We start from the raw sequence: 10,719 nt of genomic DNA on the forward strand, positions 1-10,719 counted from the left end.
CAGAGAACGAGCAAGAAGACGATACTCAACCCCCAACCGAAGAGATGGTTGAAAACTAAGACAATCAGCTACCTCCTGCAATTGCGGCTAATCAAAATCCTGCTCCACACACTATGTATGATTATGCTAAACCTTCTTTAACAGGAACTGAATCAAGCATAGTTAGACCTGCTGTAGCTGCAAATACTTTTGAAGTAAAACCTAACACAATTCAAATGATACAACAGTTTGTTCAGTTTGATGGTTTGCAGGATGAAGATCCCAACGCTCACTTACTATGCGATACATTTAAAATTAATGGCATTTCTGACGATGCCATTCGTCTTCGGTTATTCCCTTTTTCATTTAGGAGCAAAGCTAAACAGTGGTTAAACTCATTACCACGAGGGTCAATTACTTCTTGGGAACAAATGACCAAAAAATTTTTACTAAAATATTTTCCGCCAGCTAAAGCGGCTAAATTACGTAATGATTTCTCTTCTTTTGTGCAGATGGATTTAGAAACACTCTACGATGCATGGGAGAGATACAAAGACCTTTTGAGAAGGTGCCCTCACCATGGGTTACCATTTTGGCTTCAGGTTCAAACATTCTATAATGGCCTGAATCCTTTGACTCGGCAAATGGTTGATGCAGCTACTGGCAGAAGCATCAATAATAAAACACCTGAAGATGCTTATGAGTTCATAGAGAAGATGTCATTGAATTACTATCCGTGGAAAGTCATGAGGAAAAAGCCAACGAAAACAGCTGGTGTTTATAACGTCATTCGGTCACCATGCTCTCTAATCAGGTAGAACTCTTGAATAAGAAAATTGATGGTTTTCTTAGTTCTTCACAGGTTCACCTAGTAATGCAGTGCGAAGCAAGTGGAGGTGGAACAAGCTATTCAGAATACCAACCTTATGGCCACAACATGGATAACGAGCAATTAAATTACATGGGTAATAATCCTCGACCTCAAAACAATCCATATAGTAACACTTATAATGCAGGTTGGAGGAACCACCCAAATTTCTCATGGGGAGGAAATCAGCGACCACCTCTGGGCTACCAACAGCCACCCTATCAACAGGAAAAGAAACCGAACCTTAAAGAGATGCTCACAAAGTTTATCTCGGTATTAGAAACCCATTTTCAGAACACCGAAACGACACTTAAAAATAAAAAATTGTCAATCCAAGGGCTCGAAACTCAAATAGGCCAGCTTTCTAAACTAATCTTCGAATGACCATAAGGTAGCTTGCCAAGTAATACTGAACCTAACCCAATGGAACAACTCAACGCGATTAATGTTTAAAATGAAGAAGGATTTGTTGAGCCTGAGCCAGAACCGAGGCAAGAAACAATGGTAAGCAAAGGTAAAGGTGAGGTAGATTATAATAAAAACAAACCAGTGACTGTCGAATATAAACCTCGTGTTCCATACCCCAATGCGACAAGGAAAGATCGCTCAGATGAACAATTTGGTAAATTCATTAAACTCCTAAAAAATTACATATTAACTTACCATTTATTGAAGCTCTATCGCAGATGCCAAATGCAATGAAATTTTTAAAAGAGCTTTTAGTAAATAAGCAGAAGTTGGACAAGGCGTTGCATGTGGAGCTAAACACTGTTTGCTCAGCTATTCTTCAGAATAAACTACCCAACAAACTAAAAGATCCAGGGATATTTATGATTCCTTGCTTAATTGGTGGTTTAGATGTTAATAATGCATTAGCTGATTTAGGGGCTAGTATCAACGTCATGCCTTACAAAATGTTTAAGCAACTAGTTCTTGGGAAACCCAAACAGACTAGGATGAGCATTCAATTAGCAGATAAAATTATAAGATTCCCTAGAGGTATTATTGAAGATGTGCTAGTTAAAATTGATAAATTTATATTTCCCGTTGACTTCATTGTTCTAGACATAGAGGAGGATAGCAACACTCCTTTAATTCTAGGAAGGCCCTTTTTAGCAACTGCTAAAGTGATCATTGATGTTGGCACAGGTGAACTTACACTTCGGGTGGGAGACGGAACAATCACCCTTCAAGCTCGCAATTCTGGCAACACATCAGAAATTGAAGGTGATCGTTTAACCCATTCTACTAAAACTGACAATATGGTGCAACCTACTTTGCAGGAAATGAGTTTGAAGGAAGTACATGAGTCATTCTTAAGCAATAGTAGAGGACCTACTCATGAAGAACGAAGACTGCAAATAGAGTAGCTAGATGAATGACGAACACATAAATCGAGAACACACGATCAACCAAAACTACGCCAGAACGAGCTCGATACCTTTCCAAATCAACTTAAGGTTAGTGATAAAGTCTTATTAGATGCCGCAGATCTTCACATTATCACTGCTAGACCGGATGAAGAAATCCCTCTTACGGTACTTAGTATTTTTCCATTCTGTACAGTTGAGGTAAGTCACCCCAAGTTCAGCACTTTTAAGGTAAACAACACCTGTTTAAAACCTTATTTTGATGAGATTAATAGTAGGAATGAGGAGTATAAACTCCTTGAACCACCATGACCATTCAATGGAGAGGTAAGTCAAGCTTAGACTATAAATAAGCGCTTCTCAGGAGGCAACCCGAGCACTAACAATATTAATTTCTTTAAATTTTAGTATTTAACACCTAACTTACTAATAGAGATCTTGAATACAGGTTTTTCCACAAAGACATGGCCAAGCACACGGGCGTGCTTAGGGCCGTGTAAAAACAGGGCAAAAGATTTCCCCAACACGGGCTAACGCCACGGCCGTGCGACATGGCCGTGGTCGAACCTGCCAAAACAACACGGGTGCGCAACACGCCCGTATAGAAGATCCATGGGTGAACCTGTTAAAACAGCACGGGCGTGCAACACGCCCGTGTCTAGTACCCGTGGTCGAACCTGTTAAATTAACACGGCGTAGACCTTACATACACGGGCGTGGGAGAAGCGAACAAAGCTAGACACGGTCGTTCGACACGGCTGTGTACACCCACACGCCTAAGGAACACTGGCGTGTACTAAATGTCAGATGCGCTCAAATTTAAAATTCGCGAATCACACGGGCTAAAATTGGGGAACACGGGCGTGTTACCTGGCCGTGTGACATAAAATCTAAAAAAACCTGCACTATTCATTGTCTTCCCCACCCAAAAACCCTAACCCTAGCCGCTGCAGGTCCACACGACCTCCCCGCTACGCCCATGCGCCGCATCCAACTCCATTTTTGCCACTCATTCTCCCTTTTCTAGCATTTTTTTACTTTTTTCCCTTTAATTGCACTCATTTTTCAAGTTAGTTATCATAAAACTATGCATTTTTCATGATTATTTTCATCTTTCTATCACTCACATTTTATTCATAGAATAAGCTAGTATCTTTTTCATGTGCAAATTCTTACTCTTTATATGATTTCTCTACTTTGTTTGATTAGTTAGAAGTAAATATTCATGATTAGAACAATAGACATACTCATGCCTTTAGTGTTAACATTTTTCATCAGTCACACATGTTGCATTCCATGAAATTCATTACCATTTTCACGCCATATAATTGATTGCTTTGATTAACTTGTTAGTCTTAGTAGTTGCTGAAATTATGATTGTTATTTACAATTTGTCTTCATTTTACTTTGATCATTCCTCAAGATGAATTAATGGTTTTGATTGCAGCTACCATGTCATCTTTACGAGGAAAGAAAATCGCCGTACCTGCTTCCAAAAAATAGAAGGGAGCGTCATCTTCCGCGGGTCCAACCGTGGAAATTCGTCACCCTCTTCTACAGTTCCCCCGTGGGCCCCAGGAAGAACGTTTCCAAATACTTCAGGCCCGACCTTTAATTGCAGGCCGCTGCATCGACTAGGCTTCCGTAGAACAAGTTCAGTTGGCTGATGTGATTCAGGCCCTCTTAACCACCGACCCTTGAAAGCTGTTTTTTGGGATCATCGAGCCAACATACCTCGAGCTCACGATGGAACTATGCTCAACGTTCCATCTTTAAACCGTAATGACAAACTACGATGATCCCGGCATGGTCCAATTTCAACTAGGCAGATTAATCAGCCAGCTAAGCGTCCCAGAGTTTAGTGCTGCACTGGGTTTATATACGGAGGAGTTTAAGGAGGAGAATGAACTACATGCTCTCACTCGCTACATACACTTCTCTCCCTCGAAATGTTGGCACACTTTGGCCCCTAGCGCGGCCTCCTACAATCCTAGCTGCTCCAAGGCATCACTTCTCCGACCTTCCCTGAGGTACCTACACGCTATTTTGGCTCACACGATTACAAGAAGGCGAGAGAGCACTAGCGTCATCAACACTCACGACGCCTACTTTTTATGGTGTATGTCGCACGGGCACGTCATCGACCTTACCTATTTCATTACCCTGTGATTCAGTACCAGACGGAACGGCATAGGAAGGGGGTCATCTCCATTGGCCCCTAAGTGACTCGGTTGGCTCGACACTTGGGGTCCTTGACACCACGGCCCAAGAATCATCCTTGACCCTCATTGGCCAGATGTTTCCATAAGGCATCTTGAGCATGCTTAGCATGAGGATGATCAAGAGGCGCCGAGGAACCTACCCTCCTCAATATTGTCTTGCCCAATCTACTGAGGAGGGGGCCTACGAGGACATTCCTGATGATTTCGCTCTGCAGCATGAGGACCCACTATCCCAGCCACCACCACCCTCTCATCCAGTTCATGTGGCGGCTTCATATGCTGACATCTCTGAGTGGCTCACTCAATTCGAGCAGCAGTGTTTTCAATGATTTGACAACATTGATACTACTCTAGAACAGATTTGTTAGCACCTTCACATCTCATCGCCAGTCTCACGTCGCGAACCATCTAGCGATGAAGATGTTTAAAAAATATTTATTTATTATTTTATGTTTTTAATTTTTATTAAAACTACTTTTTATTTTTATTAGATTTTAGAATTGTATTTTTAATTATCAATTTTGGTTATTTCTTTATGAGTAATTATTCTTCCTAATATCCCTTAAAAAGTTCTTGATTTCATCACAGTTATATAGAGCTCTTTAGCTCATCATCGCATAGGAACTAAAAACTCCACTGAGAAGGGTTTTCCACGACTGCTATGTCCTGATCAACCACGACCATAGCTACCACTAGATATAATATTCTTTTGGCGCAGGACTTATGGACTAATGAACCTCTACCACCAACGGAGTATCCTCCTCCACTCTCGCACCGATTACTCTCCAAAACCCCAGTTTGAGGAATTCATCATACTGGAAGTTTCACTTCACTCCCTATCTTATTTTTATATTCTAATATCTATCTTTGTATATTTAGGGCAATGTACATCTTAAGTGTGGGGCGATATTTATTTCATTATCAGAAAAATACCTGAATGATTGCCTTATTCTCTTGGAAGCTCTCATATCGCATTTAGGATAATTTTTGATTGATTTATGATTTTGATTGATATATCTTGAATTAAAACATAGGGATTTATGCATTGATTGTTTAAACTTTAAGACATTACAGAATCAAGCATGATAAGTTGATTTTTAAGAATTTAAAATCTTAGGTTGTTTCCCCAAAGTTAGGTATTACTTTGAGTTAGAATTCACGAGTTTTAAACATCAAAAAGCCATAATTTTTGTGAGATTTTTGAGCCTTTTGAGCATCTATTAATTCTTTCTTGCTCACTTTTATTATTGCTTTGAGTGCCCCAATATCGAACTGTTATTCTAGAACTTGCTTGATTATGCATGTCAAGACCACACCATTTGATTTGATATGTCAAAATGATTAAGGCACTTAGGATTAACCCACTCATGCCATGAAAAGCCTACCTCCATGATTAACCCCTAGTAACCCCCATTGAGCCTAACAAGCCATTTCTTGTATTACCCTTAATATTAACCTTTAACCGATTATTGTTGAAATCCCCTAAACTAATCCCTATTTTTGTCGAGATTTGAGTTGAAGAAATTGGTTAGCTATGTCTTATTCTTAATAGTTAGTCTATGTTATTTAACTTGTTCTTAAAAAAAATTGTATACACATTAGTAATTCCATATTCTGAGAAGAAGCCCTGTTGTATGCAAGTGATGATTAACCCTTTTTCTAGTTAGGCAATTTTTCAATTCAATCTCGATTCTAACCCTTTCTTTCAGCTTGTGACCACACCCTCTAACCAAGCCTCATTATAACCCTCTAAATACCTATTGATTGATGTATCATCTTAAATTATAGTGGTGGAGATTTGGTTTTCATGCAAGCCTATGGTAATGACTTTTCATTATTGACTATTGAGTGCTTCATGTATTGTCCTTAAACACCTCGAGTGATTTGCGTGAATCTTTAGTGAGGATGTGAAACTCTGTGATATTCTGAATCAAAGGTAATTACTTAGATGAGGGGAGACACCTATGTTTGCATGATTAAATACTCAACTTGGAATGTTTGAAACTTTTATGTTCTTTTAGTTGAATTCTCAATGTATGATTACCTATGGATTATTTTGAGATATTATCAATAGAAATTATAAGTTGAGAAGAATTTATTTTGATTATGAGTTGAAAAGTTTGTTGAGGACAAGCAAATGCTTAAGTGTGGGGGTATTTGATAAACCGTAATTTATACATATTTTTACCCCATGTTTAACGCATTTTATGGATGATTTCCCATTAGAATTGGTGAATTTGATGCTCCTAATGTTTTAATTTCATGTTTTATACTTAGGAGAGCATAGGAGAGTGAAAGGAATGAGAAACGACCAAAAACGGAGAAAATGGGCCAAAGTACGAAATCAACACGGCCTAGACCTCCTCACACGGGAAGACCACACGACCGGGTCAATTTTGTAATATCCTGATTTTGGGCCTAGTCAGAATAGTGGTTTCGTGACCACAAAATCCGAGATATAAATAATTATTTTATGATTATTTTAAGGTCTATGATATGATTGCATGATTGTGTGAAAATTTCGTGAAGAAATTTTATGCATAAAGTGCTTAATTTGAAATTTGGGACTAAATTGAATAAATTGCAAAGCTTGTGTTCTAGAAGTATTTTGCATAAAATTGAATTAGATTATTAATTAGAGGTCCTTAAAGAGTAATTTTACCAATTTCTAAGTCTATGGACCAAAATTGGACATGGATGGAATTTTGGAAAGTTTAGTAGTAAGTGCATTTTGGTCATTTAGGGTAAAATGAATTAAAATACAAAATTAAAAGCCAATTTTGCTCATCTTCAACCCCATGGCCGAATATAGCAAGGAGAAACCATGGCTAGGGTTTTCAAGCTTCCAAGCTCGATTGTAAGTTCGTTCTAGCCTCGTTTTTAATGATTTTTACGTTTTGGAGTCCCTTAGCTCGATTTAGCTTATGCTAGCAATAATTTAACCTAGGGTTTATATTTGGAAAAATACCCATAGGTGAAATTTGTGTATTTTGGTGTTTTATGATAGAATATGAGGTTTTAAATTATGTTAGACAACTTGTGCTACTCGGTTTTAAGTGAAAACGAGCAAAAGGGCTTAATCGGCAAAAAAATACCTAATAGTCATAAGTACATGTTAGAGTGAGAATTTGATGTTGCCATAGAAGGAAAAATGATCAGCATGTCATAAAACATAAGAAAATAGGCTGAATTTTAATTTACGAGCTTTGGGGCAAAAGTGTAAATATGCAAAAGTTTAGGGCAAAATTGTAATTTTTCAAAAATATGATTTTGGGTCAATTTGAATAATGTGAGTCCTAATTAGACTATATTTTAAATGATAGAGCAAGGAAAACTGAAATTGGGCTAAAATGGGGAAAATACCAAGTTGTGGACGAAATGGTAAAAATAGCCATTTTAGCATACGAGGTAAGTTCATATGTAAATGTTGGTAACATAGTTATTATTTTAAATGTTTTAATGTTTTTTTAAATGATATGATAATTATTATGAAATATTATACTTGTGATAATTGTTTGATAATATGTCAAATTATGTGATATACTTGGAAAATATGAAATACTACCGAGTATCGTATCGGCATTCCGTAGAAGATGGTTGAGACACATGATTGGGAAAAAGGTCCGTTGAACCTTAGGAATGGATTAGGATACAAGTGACATGTCACTTGGGATATTTGGGCATCCGAACTCGTTGAGTTGAGTCCGAGTTCACTTATGGATCGGCGTTCGAACTCGTTGAGTTGAGTCCGAGTTCGTGAGATGTAACTAGGCATCCGAACTCGTTGAGTTGAGTCCGAGTTCACTTATGGATGCGAACGCCCGAGCTCGTTGAGTTGAGTCCGAGTTCACTTATGGGCGGGTTACATGGTAGCTTGGCTACATATGTGGCACTTATGTGCAAACTTTCCATGTATCCGAATTATATTCGATGTGTTCAGCGGGTAAAGTTCTACTCAAATGGAGGAATACTCAAGATGAAAGGGACGTATTGGTAAGTGTTGTGAAATGGATAATTTGAACAGGTATGTACTTAACCCTCGGGTTGAAAACTCGATATAACAACAATATGGTAAGATGATAAATGAAAAGGTGATATGAATGTCTTGGTGATGATTATGCAAATGATGTTTTATGTTTGCTTATATGGTTATGTTACTTGCTATTTGCATGTGAGCTTACTAAGCATTTATGCTTACTCCTCCTTTTCATTCCTTGTAGTGTTGACAAGCCAGCTCGGAAATCGGAAGCGGTCGGAGGCACGCTCACACTATCCGTATACCATCTTGACATAATGGCTTGTATATTTTGAGTATGGCATGTATAGCATTATAATCATTTTGTATATATGGTCTTATGATATGGTTATTGAGTGGTATGGAGATAGAAATGCTTGGTAATGATTAGCCATTGGAATGGCTAATCATGATCATATTTGGTATTATGTATGTCAAATTGCTAGCTAATCCATGGAAACCATGAAATAGGTAAAATTTACCATAAAATAGATTCAGACAGCAGCAGTGACGTGAGTTTGAAAAATCACTAAAAATAGTATAAATGGAATTAAATAATGAATAAGTTATGGAATCGAAGCTTGATGAGTCTATTTTCATATGGAATAAGCGAAACAGGTATATGAGCTATATTTTATGAGATGTTTAAATTTTTGTGAAACAGGGCCAGAGCGATTTCTGGATCCCTGTTCTAACTTTGGAAATTCACCATAAATTTTACAAAGATAATTAGAAGTCATGCTTTATATGTACAGATTCCTTATTGAGTCTAGTTTTATTAGAGATAAACGGCATAGTCATTGAAGCTCTGTACAGGAGATATCTGATTCGTAATACACTGAGGTCGAGTAGTTGAATCCTGAAACAGGGAGACTTTAACTAATAAACTGTACTAATTGGCCCAACCAAAATTCTAGAAAAAATTAGTAGATATAATATGAGTCTAGTTTCAGGAAAAATTTACGAATTGGATTTGAGTTTAGTAACTCGAGATATGATTTTTAAAGCGATGTGATGCGATTAGCCAGCTTGTCTGGAAATTTTAAAATGAATTGTATGAAATGTTTAATTAATGAATTAAGTCCGTTAACACCTTGTGTTCGACTCAACAGCGGTCTCGAGTGCGGGTGTTACATTTAGTGGTATCGAGCAGGTTTAGTCGGTTCTCGGACTAACCTAGCATGTGTAAAAGTTTAGCTATACATGCCAGCGATCGTGATAGTGTGATGTCTTCCGACGCGTATAAGTACCGTCTTATTTAGGCAGGTACTCTCCAACCGAGCTGCGCCAACCATGTTCAATGTTAAGTAAAGGTATTTGAGTAAAATTATGATTATGATAAGTCTCGGTTCGAAAAGTATGAATAAAGGTTTATGATACATATGTGATAATATGTGAGATGAAAGTTCATGTTGTGATAAATATTCATATTTGCTTAATGCTCATATGATGTAGTGTATGTGGCTTACTTGATAAGATGAGCGGAATAAATAGAAAGTAGTGGAGGTATGAATAAAGGTCATAATATTATGATCTGAATGAAAATGTCCTTGTCTTGATTGGATGTCGAATGTTGGTGAATGTTAATGGTATATAATTTTATGAGGTAAAGGATTATAACGAAATGAACTTATCTATGTTAAATTGTTGGACCGAATTATATGATTGTAATGATATGTACATGATGATGCACGAAATGAAAGTTGTGATTGTGATGCAAATATCTATGTTTGTTTGGCCTTATATAATGTCATGAGCTTGAATTAATTTAATTAATTGAATGGATAAGTAAAGTCATCTAGAAAACATAGAATGTATGCATAAGTATATTGTCTAAATGGGACAATAGGAAAATTGGTGTAAGCCAACATGAATGAATGACATGATTTTGATGATGTTACTATGATGATGGAAGTTGTGTCATATGTGTATGTATAAGAAAGTCGAGTCGAGGTCCTACAACCTCCCCTTACCAAAGTGGTACTTATAATGGAATTTCATGAGATTTGTATTGAATAAGTTTTCGGTTGAGAACCAAAAGAGTTCAAAGATAGAATAATTATAAGTATGATCCGAGATTGAAAATGAGCTGATAAGTAAAGTCGAGCGAGAAAGTATCGGATTGACGTAAAATTATTGGAGTTATGCCTTATCCTAGTTAGAAAAGGAATTCTCCTTGGTAAATCGAATTACTCAAGTGCAAGGTCGAGAAAAGTGTAAATCAAATTTATTCGAATTGGCCTTTTTAGTGAATGGTTTAATATA

General features: G+C 37.3%; 1 non-coding gene across 1 annotated transcript; it reads right to left on the bottom strand.

The window, feature by feature from the left end:
* Window positions 1–458: 458 nt before the first annotated feature.
* Window positions 459–565, bottom strand: LOC128296164 (small nucleolar RNA R71). The gene has a single exon (XR_008286712.1). It is a non-coding gene; the product is annotated as a small nucleolar RNA R71 (small nucleolar RNA).
* Window positions 566–10,719: the final 10,154 nt, after the last annotated feature.

The sequence above is a fragment of the Gossypium arboreum genome, chromosome 7, assembly GCF_025698485.1.
Source record: "Gossypium arboreum isolate Shixiya-1 chromosome 7, ASM2569848v2, whole genome shotgun sequence".
NCBI classification, from domain to species: Eukaryota; Viridiplantae; Streptophyta; class Magnoliopsida; order Malvales; family Malvaceae; genus Gossypium; species Gossypium arboreum.